General features: G+C 35.5%; 1 protein-coding gene and 4 long non-coding RNA genes across 6 annotated transcripts in view; 2 read left to right on the forward strand and 3 right to left on the reverse strand.

The window, feature by feature from the left end:
• The window catches only part of LOC113636639 (trichohyalin-like), a 501,252-nt gene that overhangs the window by 116,424 nt on the left and 367,012 nt on the right, over positions 1-17,816 (forward strand). The window lies entirely within an intron of this gene.
• On the reverse strand, positions 639-3,061 carry LOC125140325. Its single transcript, XR_007139628.1, has 2 exons — positions 2,029-3,061; positions 639-1,742 (listed from the first exon to the last, which is right to left on the reverse strand). It is a non-coding gene; the product is annotated as an uncharacterized LOC125140325 (long non-coding RNA).
• Positions 3,969-6,393, reverse strand: LOC125140330. The gene is made up of 2 exons (XR_007139634.1): positions 5,360-6,393; positions 3,969-5,075 (listed from the first exon to the last, which is right to left on the reverse strand). It is a non-coding gene; the product is annotated as an uncharacterized LOC125140330 (long non-coding RNA).
• Positions 9,363-13,756, forward strand: LOC125140326. 2 transcript variants are annotated; one of them, XR_007139629.1, is made up of 3 exons: positions 9,363-10,023; positions 12,151-12,153; positions 12,816-13,756. It is a non-coding gene; the product is annotated as an uncharacterized LOC125140326 (long non-coding RNA). The 2 variants fall into 2 exon arrangements; XR_007139630.1 differs by lacking the exon at positions 12,151-12,153.
• On the reverse strand, positions 15,052-16,639 carry LOC113653791. The gene is made up of 2 exons (XR_003443155.2): positions 16,435-16,639; positions 15,052-16,150 (listed from the first exon to the last, which is right to left on the reverse strand). It is a non-coding gene; the product is annotated as an uncharacterized LOC113653791 (long non-coding RNA).

A 17,816-nucleotide genomic window follows, 5' to 3' on the forward strand; every position in this document is an offset into this window, starting at 1 on the left:
TTTCCACATTTTCACATGGAACAATTCACATTTGTAATCATGCATAAAATCTTCACACTGTTTTATTTACTTTCACAGGCTGAACAGAGACGTGAGTATAAACCCCTTTTCTGTGCTAGTGATGTCTTGATGCTGCATGAATAATATATTTATTGTTCAGATGAAATAGATTAGACTGTGCTGTGTGTTCAGAGTGCAATAGCACATAGATATCTGAGCATCATGAGCATAGTGTAGTGAACACAACAGACTGTGATCTCTAACAGAACATTCATCATGCTGGTGTCTAGTTTGTAATTTAGTGTTGTACAGACACAGAAATCTGACCTACACACTGATACTGAGAGAGAAAAAGCTGAAGGTTTTATAACAAACAGTCATTAGTTATAAAAACACCTCATGAAGTCTTTCATTATTTAACATAAACTATTTATAATGATTCACTATGTGTTATATTTTATAAAAAGAGTTAAAATTGTAGCTGAACATCTTTGAAAGCACAGAGTGAAGATTGTTTATCAGCTGTTCTGACTGTAAATCATAAGTTTTTCTCATTGTATTTTATCTAACATTACATTTCTCTCTGTTGCTTTACATGATACTTCTCACAGAGGTAAGTAAATAACTCGACTTCACACTAATAGTAAAAGCTGATATTTTATAAACTTATCACATATATTACATTTTAATCCAGGAATCAAATAGAAAGAAAAAAATAAGTAATAGATATAAAAAGTTTACACACCTCGTTGAAATTGCAGGGTTTTTGTGTAATAAATGAAAACAAGAAAAATCATATCAGAAACTTTTCCATTTTTATAGTGAAATTGCAACTTGTTTATTAAAGTTAGTTTAGGGTAAAAAAAAATAAAAATGTACAATAACCTTGTTGTATAAGCTGACACACCCCTAAATTTATACTTATTTGAAGCACCTTTAGATTTTAGATCTCCTGTGCACAGCCCTCTTCAGGTCACCCCACAGATTTTTGATTGGATTTGGATCTGGACTTGTTTTGGTGAAGTCATTCCTTTGTTGATTTGTGGGTGTGCTTCAGGTCATTGTCCTGCTGAAAGGTGAAATTCCTCTTCATCTTAGGTGTTTTAACAGAAGCCCTAAGGTTTTGCACCAAATCTGACTGGTATTTGGAGCTATTCATTATTACCTCCAGTCTGATTAAAGCCCCAGTTCCAGCTGAAGAAAAGCAGCCCCAAACAATGATGCTGCCACCTCCATGCTTCACTGTGGGGATGGAGATCTGTTGATGTGGTTTCTTTGTGCCGAACATTTCCTTTGCTTTTATGGCCAAAAGGTTTAACTTTAGTCTCATCAGACCATAAAACATTATTCCACATAGTTTTGGGAGATTGGATATATTTTGTTGATATCTTTAGCCAGCCTTGGACATTTTTTTTAAAATAAAACTGATTTCCATCTTATCACTCTAACCTGTAGTTCAGACATATGAAGAATCTTATATTGGGCATCTTGACAGCCTCCCTGACCAGATTTATGATGGACTTCTGAATAATTTCAAAGGCTTTAGAGTTTGTTGATTATTGTTGTTACGATCCCAAATGATGTTTAGGGGTATGGTTGGGAAGGTAACAATATGGAATGATTATAAAGTCAGATTTCTGCTGTGTATGTGGCAATCAACGACAAGGACAACAAATAGTGGGCAAAATCTGTCTCTATTATCATACAAGTGGTGCTGACAAAGGTGATAACATTCACGATATCTACAGAAAATAGATAACAAAAAACACAAATGGGAAAAGAGACACGAGCGGTTCCAAAACAAAGAAATAAGCAAAACAAAACCGCGCTAACTTAAACTTAACCCTCTAACCTGAACTAGAAAGGAAAGTAATAAAACAAATTCTCAGCGTCGATGACGCCCCAACTAACCTATACTTCCTATCCAAACAAAAGGTACAGAGGGTGGCGCGCGCTCCTAACCTAGTGTGTCTAATACAGAAAAGCTTACCTACGTGTTGTACAATATATGTCATGTGAAGTACTCACCTGTCCAGTTTTCCCCAATATAAACAAATTCACATCCACAAAGAGAATAAACACAAGCATACAGATGCAGAACGAGTGATTAACAAGTCACATACACAAAGTGACTAACGAGTCACATACACAAAGTGACTAACGAGTCACATACACAAAGTGACTAACGAGTCACATACACAAAATGAAAAACGAGTCACATACACAAAGTGACTAACAAGTTGGGATACATGAACAGTCTGACATACTAAAACCGAATGAACAACAACGTAGCTCTCTAACAAATTTAGCACACTTCTTCTTTCTCCTTCTGTTTCTGTTTCTGATTCTAATCGTGATTCTGTTTCTGGTTGATTGGTGGATCGATGGGTGATGTCACACAGGATAATGAAGATTGACAGGAGATGTCCAATGGTAGGGATCTGAAAAGGTAGATAGTGGAGCAAAGAGAGAGACAGAGAAAGAACAAACAAAACACCGAACCCACAAGTATAGAACGTAACAATTGTCTTTCCAGTGTTCCATGGTATATTCTATGTCTTGAAATTTGTTTGTAACCCTCTCCTAATTGATACTTCTCAACAATGAGATCCTGTACCTGCTTTGTCAGCTCTTTGCAGCCCCATGGCTTTTCCAGTTACTAAAATGAACAATCCTACAGGACCAGCTGTACTTTATTTGGTGTCCATCAGTCACTTTAATTGACAGCAGGTATCTTCTAGTTGGTATTTAACAAAAGTTTGAACGTGATTGGTCGATTCTGAACACTGCCACATTAGCAATTTGAAAAGGGTGTGTAAACTTATGCAACAGGGTTAATGTACATTTTTATTAAAGAGAGAAAAACAGAAGGAGATCACGCATCTTCTCTAATCTATTGCGACATGTCACATGCTGTCGTAACCAGTATATAGACGAGGCAGCAGTAAAGAACATCATTCTGTTATCTGTTCAGGTTTTACATTGATAAATGTCTGTGTTTATAATTAATTAAAGGAAGTGAGAATCTGATATTCTGTATATTCCCAATAGCACAGAGATATATTACAAAATATTTCACTATATATTTAAAATACACAGGGGGAAATGTACAAATACTGACATACTGTATATTGGTAAAGACATGCAGAGATCAGAAAATAGGATTTTCCGATAAATCACAAGATATTTCTCTTCCTTAAGGGGAACTAGCGGTATATTAGCACAATGCTACATGATACAGATTTACTGTGTGTGATGACTGATTGTTGTCTAGTTTTCCTCTTTTTTATTAAGACACACATCAGCTGTGTTTTAACCAGAGTAACAGTTACTTTCCACATTTTCACATGGAAAAAAACACATTTGTAATCATGCATAAAATCTTCACACTGTTTTATTTACTTTCACAGGCTGAACAGAGACGTGAGTATAAACCCCTTTTCTGTGCTAGTGATGTCTTGATGCTGCATGAATAATATATTTATTGTTCAGATGAAATAGATTAGACTGTGCTGTGTGTTCAGAGTGCAATAGCACATAGATATCTGAGCATCATGAGCATAGTGTAGTGAACACAACAGACTGTGATCTCTAACAGAACATTCATCATGCTGGTGTCTAGTTTGTAATTTAGTGTTGTACAGACACACAAATCTGACCTACACACTGATACTGAGAGAGAAAAAGCTGAAGGTTTTATAAAACAGTCATTAGTTATAAAAACACCTCATGAAGTCTTTCATTATTTAACATAAACTATTTATAATGATTCACTATGTGTTATATTTTATAAAAAGAGTTAAAATTGTATCTGAACATCTTTGAAAGCACAGAGTGAAGATTGTTTATCAGCTGTTCTGACTGTAAATCATAAGTTTTTCTCATTGTATTTTATCTAACATTACATTTCTCTCTGTTGTTTTACATGATACTTCTCACAGAGGTAAGTAAATGACTCGACTTCACACTAATAGTAAAAGCTGATATTTTATAAACTTATCACATATATTACATTTTAATCCAGGAATCAAATAGAAAGAAAAAAATAAGTAATAGATATAAAAAGTTTACACACCTCGTTGAAATTGCAGGGTTTTTGTGTAATAAATGAAAACAAGAAAAATCATATCAGAAACTTTTCCATTTTTATAGTGAAATTGCAACTTGTTTATTAAAGTTAGTTTAGGGTAAAAAAAATAAAAATGTACAATAACCTTGTTGTATAAGCTGACACACCCCTAAATTTATACTTATTTGAAGCACCTTTAGATTTTAGATCTCCTGTGCACAGCCCTCTTCAGGTCACCCCACAGATTTTTGATTGGATTTGGATCTGGACTTGTTTTGGTGGAGACATTCCTTTGTTGATTTGTGGGTGTGCTTCAGGTCATTGTCCTGCTGAAAGGTGAAATTCCTCTTCATCTTAGGTGTTTTAACAGAAGCCCTAAGGTTTTGCACCAAATCTGAGTGGTATTTGGAGCTATTCATTATTACCTCCAGTCTGATTAAAGCCCCAGTTCCAGCTGAAGAAAAGCAGCCCCAAACTATGATGCTGCCACCTCCATGCTTCACTGTGGGGATGGAGATCTTCTGTTGATGTGGTTTCTTTGTGCCGAACATTTCCTTTGCTTTTATGGCCAAAAGGTTTAACTTTAGTCTCATCAGACCATAAAACATTATTCCACATAGTTTTGGGAGATTGGATATATTTTGTTGATATCTTTAGCCAGCCTTGGACATTTTTTTTTAAAATAAAACTGATTTCCATCTTATCACTCTAACCTGTAGTTCAGACATATGAAGAATCTTATATTGGGCATCTTGACAGCCTCCCTGACCAGATTTATGATGGACTTCTGAATAATTTCAAAGGCTTTAGAGTTTGTTGATTATTGTTGTTACGATCCCAAATGGTGTTTAGGGGTATGGTTGGGAAGGTAACAATATGGAATGATTATAAAGTCAGATTTCTGCTGTGTATGTGGCAATCAACGACAAGGACAACAAATAGTGGGCAAAATCTGTGTCTATTATCATACAAGTGGTGCTGACAAAGGTGATAACATTCACGATATCTACAGAAAAAAGATAACAAAAAACACAAATGGGAAAAGAGACACGAGCGGTGCCAAAACAAAGAAATAAGCAAAACAAAACTGCTCTAACTTAAACTTAACCCTCTAACCTGAACTAGAAAGGAAAGTAATAAAACAAATCCTCAGCGTCGATGACGCCCCAACTAACCTATACTTCCTATCCAAACAAAAGGTACAGAGGGTGGCGCGCGCTCCTAACCTAGTGTGTCTAATACAGAAAAGCTTACCTACGTGTTGTACAATATGTCATGTGAAGTACTCACCTGTCCAGTTTTCCCCAATATAAACAAATTCACATCCACAAAGAGAATAAACACAAGCATACAGATGCAGAACGAGTGATTAACGAGTCACATACACAAAGTGACTAACGAGTCACATACACAAAGTGACTAACGAGTCACATACACAAAGTGACTAACGAGTCACATACACAAAATGAAAAACGAGTCACATACACAAAGTGACTAACAAGTTGGGATACATGAACAGTCTGACATACTAAAACCGAATGAACAACAACATAGCTCTCTAACAAATTTAGCACACTTCTTCTTTCTCCTTCTGTTTCTGTTTTTGATTCTAATCGTGATTCTGTTTCTGGTTGATTGGTGGATCGATGGGTGATGTCACACAGGATAATGAAGATTGACAGGAGATGTCCAATGGTAGGGATCTGAAAAGGTAGATAGTGGAGCAAAGAGAGAGACAGAGAAAGAACAAACAAAACACCGAACCCACAAGTATAGAACGTAACAATTGTCTTTCCAGTGTTCCATGGTATATTCTATGTCTTGAAATTTGTTTGTAACCCTCTCCTAATTGATACTTCTCAACAATGAGATCCTGTACCTGCTTTGTCAGCTCTTTGCAGCCCCATGGCTTTTCCAGTTACTAAAATGAACAATCCTACAGGACCAGCTGTACTTTATTTGGTGTCCATCAGTCACTTTAATTGACAGCAGGTATCTTCTAGTTGGTATTTAACAAAAGTTTGAACGTGATTGGTCGATTCTGAACACTGCCACATTAGCAATTTGAAAAGGGTGTGTAAACTTATGCAACAGGGTTAATGTACATTTTTATTAAAGAGAGAAAAACAGAAGGAGATCACGCATCTTCTCTAATCTATTGCGACATGTCACATGCTGTCGTAACCAGTATATAGACGAGGCAGCAGTAAAGAACATCATTCTGTTATCTGTTCAGGTTTTACATTGATAAATGTCTGTGTTTATAATTAAAGGAAGTGAGAATCTGATATTCTGTATATTCCCAATAGCACAGAGATATATTACAAAATATTTCACTATATATTTAAAATACACAGGGGGAAATGTACAAATACTGACATACTGTATATTGGTAAAGACATGCAGAGATCAGAAAATAGGATTTTCCGATAAATCACAAGATATTTCTCTTCCTTAAGGGGAACTAGCGGTATATTAGCACAATGCTACATGATACAGATTTACTGTGTGTGATGACTGACTGTTGTCTAGTTTTCCTCTTTTTTATTAAGACACACATCAGCTGTGTTTTAACCAGAGTAACAGTTACTTTCCACATTTTCACATGGAACAATTCACATTTGTAATCATGCATAAAATCTTCACACTGTTTTATTTACTTTCACAGGCTGAACAGAGACGTGAGTATAAACCCCTTTTCTGTGCTAGTGATGTCTTGATGCTGCATGAATAATATATTTATTGTTCAGATGAAATAGATTAGACTGTGCTGTGTGTTCAGAGTGCAATAGCACATAGATATCTGAGCATCATGAGCATAGTGTAGTGAACACAACAGACTGTGATCTCTAACAGAACATTCATCATGCTGGTGTCTAGTTTGTCATTTAGTGTTGTACAGACACACAAATCTGACCTACACACTGATACTGAGAGAGAAAAAGCTGAAGGTTTTATAACAAACAGTCATTAGTCATAAAAACACCTCATGAAGTCTTTCATTATTTAACATAAACTATTTATAATGATTCACTATGTGTTATATTTTATAAAAAGAGTTAAAATTGTAGCTGAACATCTTTGAAAGCACAGAGTGAAGATTGTTTATCAGCTGTTCTGACTGTAAATCATAAGTTTTTCTCATTGTATTTTATCTAACATTACATTTCTCTCTGTTGTTTTACATGATACTTGTCACAGGGAAGGTAAGTAAAGAACTCGACTTCACACTAATAGTAAAAGCTGATATTTTATAAACTTATCACATATATTACATTTTAATCCAGGAATCAAATAGAAAGAAAAAAATAAGTAATAGATATAAAAAGTTTACACACCTCGTTGAAATTGCAGGGTTTTTGTGTAATAAATGAAAACAAGAAAAATCATATCAGAAACTTTTAAATGTTTATAGTGAAATTGCAACTTGTTTATTAAAGTTATTTTAGGGTAAAAATAAAAATAAAAATGTACAATAACCTTGTTGTATAAGCTGACACACCCCTAAATTTATACTTATTTGAAGCACCTTTAGATTTTAGATCTCCTGTGCACAGCCCTCTTCAGGTCACCCCACAGATTTTTGATTGGATTTGCATCTGGACTTGTTTTGGTGGAGACATTCCTTTATTGATTTGTGGGTGTGCTTCAGGTCATTGTCCTGCTGAAAGGTGAAATTCCTCCTCATTTTAGGTGTTTTAACAGAAGCCCTAAGGTTTTGCACCAAAACTGACTGGTATTTGGAGCTATTCATTATTACCTCCAGTCTGATTAATGCCCCAGTTCCAGCTGAAGAAAAGCAGCCCCAAAGAATGATGCTGCCACCTCCATGCTTCACTGTGGGGATGGAGATCTTCTGTTGATGTGGTTTCTTTGTGCCGAACATTTCCTTTGCTTTTATGGCCAAAAGGTTTAACTTTAGTCTCATCAGGCCATAAAACATTATTCCACATAGTTTTGGGAGATTGGATATATTTTGTTGATATCTTTAGCCAGCCTTGGACATTTTTTTTTAACAAAACTGATTTCCATCTTATCACTCTAACCTGTAGTTCAGACATATGAAGAATCTTATATTGGGCATCTTGACAGCCTCCCTGACCAGATTTATGATGGACTTCTGAATAATTTCATAGGCTTTAGAGTTTGTTGATTATTGTTGTTACGATCCCAAATGGTGTTTAGGGGTATGGTTGGGAAGGTAACAATATGGAATGATTATAAAGTCAGATTTCTGCTGTGTATGTGGCAATCAACGACAAGGACAACAAATAGTGGGCAAAATCTGTCTCTATTATCATACAAGTGGTGCTGACAAAGGTGATAACATTCACGATATCTACAGAAAAAAAATAACAAAAAACACAAATGGGAAAAGAGACACGAGTGGTGCCAAAACAAAGAAATAAGCAAAACAAAACCGCGCTAACTTAAACTTAACCCTCTAACCTGAACTAGAAAGGAAAGTAATAAAACAAATTCTCAGCGTCGATGACGCCCCAACTAACCTATACTTCCTATCCAAACAAAAGGTACAGAGGGTGGCGCGCGCTCCTAACCTAGTGTGTCTAATACAGAAAAGCTTACCTACGTGTTGTACAATATATGTCATGTGAAGTACTCACCTGTCCAGTTTTCCCCAATATAAACAAATTCACATCCACAAAGAGAATAAACACAAGCATACAGATGCAGAACGAGTGATTAACGAGTCACATACACAAAGTGACTAACGAGTCACATACACAAAGTGACTAACGAGTCACATACACAAAGTGACTAACGAGTCACATACACAAAATTCACATTAGCAATTTGAAAAGGGTGTGTTAACTTATGCAACAGGGTTAATGTACATTTTTATTAAAGAGAGAAAAACAGAAGGAGATCACGCATCTTCTCTAATCTATTGCGACATGTCACATGCTGTCGTAACCAGTATATAGACGAGGCAGCAGTAAAGAACATCATTCTGTTATCTGTTCAGGTTTTACATTGATAAATGTCTGTGTTTATAATTAAAGGAAGTGAGAATCTGATATTCTGAATATTCCCAATAGCACAGAGATATATTACAAAATATTTCACTATATATTTAAAATACACAGGGGGAAATGTACAAATACTGACATACTGTATATTGGTAAAGACATGCAGAGATCAGAAAATAGGATTTTCCGATAAATCACAAGATATTTCTCTTCCTTAAGGGGAACTAGCGGTATATTAGCACAATGCTACATGATACAGATTTACTGTGTGTGATGACTGATTGTTGTCTAGTTTTCCTCTTTTTTATTAAGACACACATCAGCTGTGTTTTAACCAGAGTAACAGTTACTTTCCACATTTTCACATGGAACAATTCACATTTGTAATCATGCATAAAATCTTCACACTGTTTTATTTACTTTCACAGGCTGAACAGAGACGTGAGTATAAACCCCTTTTCTGTGCTAGTGATGTCTTGATGCTGCATGAATAATATATTTATTGTTCAGATGAAATAGATTAGACTGTGCTGTGTGTTCAGAGTGCAATAGCACATAGATATCTGAGCATCATGAGCATAGTGTAGTGAACACAACAGACTGTGATCTCTAACAGAACATTCATCATGCTGGTGTCTAGTTTGTAATTTAGTGTTGTACAGACACAGAAATCTGACCTACACACTGATACTGAGAGAGAAAAAGCTGAAGGTTTTATAACAAACAGTCATTAGTTATAAAAACACCTCATGAAGTCTTTCATTATTTAACATAAACTATTTATAATGATTCACTATGTGTTATATTTTATAAAAAGAGTTAAAATTGTAGCTGAACATCTTTGAAAGCACAGAGTGAAGATTGTTTATCAGCTGTTCTGACTGTAAATCATAAGTTTTTCTCATTGTATTTTATCTAACATTACATTTCTCTCTGTTGCTTTACATGATACTTCTCACAGAGGTAAGTAAATGACTCGACTTCACACTAATAGTAAAAGCTGATATTTTATAAACTTATCACATATATTACATTTTAATCCAGGAATCAAATAGAAAGAAAAAAATAAGTAATAGATATAAAAAGTTTACACACCTCGTTGAAATTGCAGGGTTTTTGTGTAATAAATGAAAACAAGAAAAATCATATCAGAAACTTTTCCATTTTTATAGTGAAATTGCAACTTGTTTATTAAAGTTAGTTTAGGGTAAAAAAAATAAAAATGTACAATAACCTTGTTGTATAAGCTGACACACCCCTAAATTTATACTTATTTGAAGCACCTTTAGATTTTAGATCTCCTGTGCACAGCCCTCTTCAGGTCACCCCACAGATTTTTGATTGGATTTGGATCTGGACTTGTTTTGGTGAAGTCATTCCTTTGTTGATTTGTGGGTGTGCTTCAGGTCATTGTCCTGCTGAAAGGTGAAATTCCTCTTCATCTTAGGTGTTTTAACAGAAGCCCTAAGGTTTTGCACCAAATCTGACTGGTATTTGGAGCTATTCATTATTACCTCCAATCTGATTAAAGCCCCAGTTCCAGCTGAAGAAAAGCAGCCCCAAACAATGATGCTGCCACCTCCATGCTTCACTGTGGGGATGGAGATCTGTTGATGTGGTTTCTTTGTGCCGAACATTTCCTTTGCTTTTATGGCCAAAAGGTTTAACTTTAGTCTCATCAGACCATAAAACATTATTCCACATAGTTTTTGGAGATTGGATATATTTTGTTGATATCTTTAGCCAGCCTTGGACATTTTTTTTAAAATAAAACTGATTTCCATCTTATCACTCTAACCTGTAGTTCAGACATATGAAGAATCTTATATTGGGCATCTTGACAGCCTCCCTGACCAGATTTATGATAGACTTCTGAATAATTTCAAAGGCTTTAGAGTTTGTTGATTATTGTTGTTACGATCCCAAATGGTGTTTAGGGGTATGGTTGGGAAGGTAACAATATGGAATGATTATAAAGTCAGATTTCTGCTGTGTATGTGGCAATCAATGACAAGGACAACAAATAGTGGGCAAAATCTGTCTCTATTATCATACAAGTGGTGCTGACAAAGGTGATAACATTCACGATATCTACAGAAAAAAGATAACAAAAAACACAAATGGGAAAAGAGACACGAGCGGTTCCAAAACAAAGAAATAAGCAAAACAAAACCGCGCTAACTTAAACTTAACCCTCTAACCTGAACTAGAAAGGAAAGTAATAAAACAAATTCTCAGCGTCGATGACGCCCCAACTAACCTATACTTCCTATCCAAACAAAAGGTACAGAGGGTGGCGCGCGCTCCTAACCTAGTGTGTCTAATACAGAAAAGCTTACCTACGTGTTGTACAATATATGTCATGTGAAGTACTCACCTGTCCAGTTTTCCCCAATATAAACAAATTCACATCCACAAAGAGAATAAACACAAGCATACAGATGCAGAACGAGTGATTAACGAGTCACATACACAAAGTGACTAACGAGTCACATACACAAAGTGACTAACGAGTCACATACACAAAGTGACTAACGAGTCACATACACAAAATGAAAAACGAGTCACATACACAAAGTGACTAACAAGTTGGGATACATGAACAGTCTGACATACTAAAACCGAATGAACAACAACATAGCTCTCTAAGAAATTTAGCACACTTCTTCTTTCTCCTTCTGTTTCTGTTTCTGATTCTAATCGTGATTCTGTTTCTGGTTGATTGGTGGATCGATGGGTGATGTCACACAGGATAATGAAGATTGACAGGAGATGTCCAATGGTAGGGATCTGAAAAGGTAGATAGTGGAGCAAAGAGAGAGACAGAGAAAGAACAAACAAAACACCGAACCCACAAGTATAGAACGTAACAATTGTCTTTCCAGTGTTCCATGGTATATTCTATGTCTTGAAATTTGTTTGTAACCCTCTCCTAATTGATACTTCTCAACAATGAGATCCTGTACCTGCTTTGTCAGCTCTTTGCAGCCCCATGGCTTTTCCAGTTACTAAAATGAACAATCCTACAGGACCAGCTGTACTTTATTTGGTGTCCATCAGTCACTTTAATTGACAGCAGGTATCTTCTAGTTGGTATTTAACAAAAGTTTGAACGTGATTGGTCGATTCTGAACACTGCCACATTAGCAATTAGAAAAGGGTGTGTAAACTTATGCAACAGGGTTAATGTACATTTTTATTAAAGAGAGAAAAACAGAAGGAGATCACGCATCTTCTCTAATCTATTGCGACATGTCACATGCTGTCGTAACCAGTATATAGACGAGGCAGCAGTAAAGAACATCATTCTGTTATCTGTTCAGGTTTTACATTGATAAATGTCTGTGTTTATAATTAAAGGAAGTGAGAATCTGATATTCTGTATATTCCCAATAGCACAGAGATATATTACAAAATATTTCACTATATATTTAAAATACACAGGGGGAAATGTACAAATACTGACATACTGTATATTGGTAAAGACATGCAGAGATCAGAAAATAGGATTTTCCGATAAATCACAAGATATTTCTCTTCCTTAAGGGGAACTAGCGGTATATTAGCACAATGCTACATGATACAGATTTACTGTGTGTGATGACTGATTGTTGTCTAGTTTTCCTCTTTTTTATTAAGACACACATCAGCTGTGTTTTAACCAGAGTAACAGTTACTTTCCACATTTTCACATGGAACAATTCACATTTGTAATCATGCATAAAATCTTCACACTGTTTTATTTACTTTCACAGGCTGAACAGAGACGTGAGTATAAACCCCTTTTCTGTGCTAGTGATGTCTTGATGCTGCATGAATAATATATTTATTGTTCAGATGAAATAGATTAGACTGTGCTGTGTGTTCAGAGTGCAATAGCACATAGATATCTGAGCATCATGAGCATAGTGTAGTGAACACAACAGACTGTGATCTCTAACAGAACATTCATCATGCTGGTGTCTAGTTTGTCATTTAGTGTTGTACAGACACACAAATCTGACCTACACACTGATACTGAGAGAGAAAAAGCTGAAGGTTTTATAACAAACAGTCATTAGTCATAAAAACACCTCATGAAGTCTTTCATTATTTAATATAAACTATTTATAATGATTCACTATGTGTTATATTTTATAAAAAGAGTTAAAATTGTAGTTGAACATCTTTGAAAGCACAGAGTGAAGATTGTTTATCAGCTGTTCTGCCTGTAAATCATAAGTTTTTCTCATTGTATTTTATCTAACATTACATTTCTCTCTGTTGTTTTACATGATACTTCTCACAGGGGAGGTAAGTAAATAACTCGACTTCACACTAATAGTAAAAGCTGATATTTTATAAACTTATCACATATATTACATTTTAATCCAGGAATCAAATAGAAACATAAAGATGATATTCAGATCATGTTTATGTGAAGGAGTCTGATCAGTAAGTGAGATTCCACTTCCATCAGTCAGCTTCTTTCCCACAATGCACCTGTGTGTAACCTCACTGCAGTGTAATAATGTACAGAGACGTTTACCGTGTCGAGTAAAAGACACAACAAACACGCAGCATATAACACACACCACTGACAGACTCCATCAGAATGTTACACAATAAACATAAATCACAGCTTTAACAGTTTTCAGTGTTTGTAGACAGAATAATTGTCATCAGTCGCTCTGCGTAACAATCACACCATGTTTTGTAAAAGCACTGAAGAGTCGACTCGGCCTGGCGTTTAGTGTCTTTAAGCTAACGATAGTAAGTCGTGTTAATGCACACAGCATAAAGACAACCTGACTGACCTGAGAACAGAAGTCCTTCACTTCATTTCTAAAACCTCCTTCATAGGAGAGAGGGATTTGGGAGTGAAAGAGAGAAAAACAGAAGGAGATCACGCATCTTCTCTAATCTACTGCGACATGTCACATGCTGTCGTAACCAGTATATAGACGAGGCAGCAGTAAAGAACATCATTCTGTTATCTGTTCAGGTTTTACATTGTTAAATGTCTGTGTTTATAATTATAGGAAGTGAGAATCTGATATTCTGTATATTCCTTTATCTACTACAATAGCACAGAGATATATTACAAAATATTTCACTATATATTTAAAATACACAGGGGGAAATGTACAAATACTGACATACTGTATATTGGTAAAGACATGCAGAGATCAGAAAATAGGATTTTCCAATAAATCACAAGATATTTCTCTTCCTTAAGGGGAACTAGCGGTATATTAGCACAATGCTACATGATACAGATTTACTGTGTGTGATGACTGATTGTTGTCTAGTTTTCCTCTTTTTTATTAAGACACACATCAGCTGTGTTTTAACCAGAGTAACAGTTACTTTCCACATTTTCACATGGAACAATTCACATTTGTAATCATGCATAAAATCTTCACACTGTTTTATTTACTTTCACAGGCTGAACAGAGACGTGAGTATAAACCCCTTTCCTGTGCTAGTGATGTCTTGATGCTGCATGAATAATATATTTATTGTTCAGATGAAATAGATTAGACTGTGCTGTGTGTTCAGAGTGCAATAGCACATAGATATCTGAGCATCATGAGCATAGTGTAGTGAACACAACAGACTGTGATCTCTAACAGAACATTCATCATGCTGGTGTCTAGTTTGTCATTTAGTGTTGTACAGACACACAAATCTGACCTACACACTGATACTGAGAGAGAAAAAGCTGAAGGTTTTATAAAACAGTCATTAGTTATAAAAACACCTCATGAAGTCTTTCATTATTTAACATAAACTATTTATAATGATTCACTATGTGTTATATTTTATAAAAAGAGTTAAAATTGTATCTGAACATCTTTGAAAGCACAGAGTGAAGATTGTTTATCAGCTGTTCTGACTGTAAATCATAAGTTTTTCTCATTGTATTTTATCTAACATTACATTTCTCTCTGTTGTTTTACATGATACTTCTCACAGAGGTAAGTAAATAACTCGACTTCACACTAATAGTAAAAGCTGATATTTTATAAACTTATCACATATATTACATTTTAATCCAGGAATCAAATAGAAAGAAAAAAATAAGTAATAGATATACAAAGTTTACACACCTCGTTGAAATTGCAGGGTTTTTGTGTAATAAATGAAAACAAGAAAAATCATATCAGAAACTTTTCCATTTTTATAGTGAAATTGCAACTTGTTTATTAAAGTTAGTTTAGGGTAAAAAAAATAAAAATGTACAATAACCTTGTTGTATAAGCTGACACACCCCTAAATTTATACTTATTTGAAGCACCTTTAGATTTTAGATCTCCTGTGCACAGCCCTCTTCAGGTCACCCCACAGATTTTTGATTGGATTTGGATCTGGACTTGTTTTGGTGGAGACATTCCTTTGTTGATTTGTGGGTGTGCTTCAGGTCATTGTCCTGCTGAAAGGTGAAATTCCTCTTCATCTTAGGTGTTTTAGCAGAAGCCCTAAGGTTTTGCACCAAATCTGACTGGTATTTGGAGCTATTCATTATTACCTCCAGTCTGATTAAAGCCCCAGTTCCAGCTGAACAAAAGCAGCCCCAAACAATGATGCTGCCACCTCCATGCTTCACTGTGGGGATGGAGATCTTCTGTTGATGTGGTTTCTTTGTGCCGAACATTTCCTTTGCTTTTATGGCCAAAAGGTTTAACTTTAGTCTCATCAGACCATAAAACATTATTCCACATAGTTTTGGGAGATTGGATATATTTTGTTGATAACTTTAGCCAGCCTTGGACATTTTTTTTTAACAAAACTGATTTCCATCTTATCACTCTAACCTGTAGTTCAGACAAATGAAGAATCTTGTATTGGGCATCTTGACAGCCTCCCTGACCAGATTTATGATGGACTTCTGAATAATTTCATAGGCTTTAGAGTTTGTTGATTATTGTTGTTACGATCCCAAATAATGTTTAGGGGTATGGTTGGGAAGGTAACAATATGGAATGATTATAAAGTTAGATTTCTGCTGTGTATGTGGCAATCAACGACAAGGACAACAAATAGTGGGCAAAATCTGTCTCTATTATCATACAAGTGGTGCTGACAAAGGTGATAACATTCACGATATCTACAGAAAAAAGATAACAAAAAACACAAATGGGAAAAGAGACACGAGCGGTGCCAAAACAAAGAAATAAGCAAAACAAAACCGCGCTAACTTAAACTTAACCCTCTAACCTGAACTAGAAAGGAAAGTAATAAAACAAATTCTCAGCGTCGATGACGCCCCAACTAACCTATACTTCCTATCCAAACGAAAGGTACAGAGGGTGGCGCGCGCTCCTAACCTAGTGTGTCTAATACAGAAAAGCTTACCTACGTGTTGTACAATATGTCATGTGAAGTACTCACCTGTCCAGTTTTCCCCAATATAAACAAATTCACATCCACAAAGAGAATAAACACAAGCATACAGATGCAGAACGAGTGATTAACGAGTCACATACACAAAGTGACTAACGAGTCACATACACAAAGTGACTAACGAGTCACATACACAAAGTGACTAACGAGTCACATACACAAAGTGACTAACGAGTCACATACACAAAGTGACTAACGAATCACATACACAAAGTGACTAACGAGTCACATACACAAAGTGACTAACGAGTCACATACACAAAATGAAAAACAAGTCACATACACAAAATGAAAAACGAGTCACATACACAAAGTGACTAACGAGTCACATACACAAAATGAAAAACAAGTCACATACACAAAATGAAAAACGTGTCACATACACAAAGTGACTAACGAGTCACATACACAAAATGAAAAACAAGTCACATACACAAAATGAAAAACGAGTCACATACACAAAGTGACTAACGAGTCACATACACAAAATGAAAAACGAGTCACATACACAAAGTGACTAACAAGTTGGGATACATGAACAGTCTGACATACTAAAACCGAATGAACAACAACATAGCTCTCTAAGAAATTTAGCACACTTCTTCTTTCTCCTTCTGTTTCTGTTTCTGATTCTAATCGTGATTCTGTTTCTGGTTGATTGGTGGATCGATGGGTGATGTCACACAGGATAATGAAGATTGACAGGAGATGTCCAATGGTAGGGATCTGAAAAGGTAGATAGTGGAGCAAAGAGAGAGACAGAGAAAGAACAAACAAAACACCGAACCCACAAGTATAGAACGTAACAATTGTCTTTCCAGTGTTCCATGGTATATTCTATGTCTTGAAATTTGTTTGTAACCCTCTCCTAATTGATACTTCTCAACAATGAGATCCTGTACCTGCTTTGTCAGCTCTTTGCAGCCCCATGGCTTTTCCAGTTACTAAAATGAACAATCCTACAGGACCAGCTGTACTTTATTTGGTGTCCATCAGTCACTTTAATTGACAGCAGGTATCTTCTAGTTGGTATTTAACAAAAGTTTGAACGTGATTGGTCGATTCTGAACACTGCCACATTAGCAATTAGAAAAGGGTGTGTAAACTTATGCAACAGGGTTAATGTACATTTTTATTAAAGAGAGAAAAACAGAAGGAGATCACGCATCTTCTCTAATCTATTGCGACATGTCACATGCTGTCGTAACCAGTATATAGACGAGGCAGCAGTAAAGAACATCATTCTGTTATCTGTTCAGGTTTTACATTGATAAATGTCTGTGTTTATAATTAAAGGAAGTGAGAATCTGATATTCTGTATATTCCCAATAGCACAGAGATATATTACAAAATATTTCACTATATATTTA

This window comes from Tachysurus fulvidraco, chromosome 26 (genome assembly GCF_022655615.1).
Source record: "Tachysurus fulvidraco isolate hzauxx_2018 chromosome 26, HZAU_PFXX_2.0, whole genome shotgun sequence".
Taxonomy (NCBI): Eukaryota; Metazoa; Chordata; class Actinopteri; order Siluriformes; family Bagridae; genus Tachysurus; species Tachysurus fulvidraco.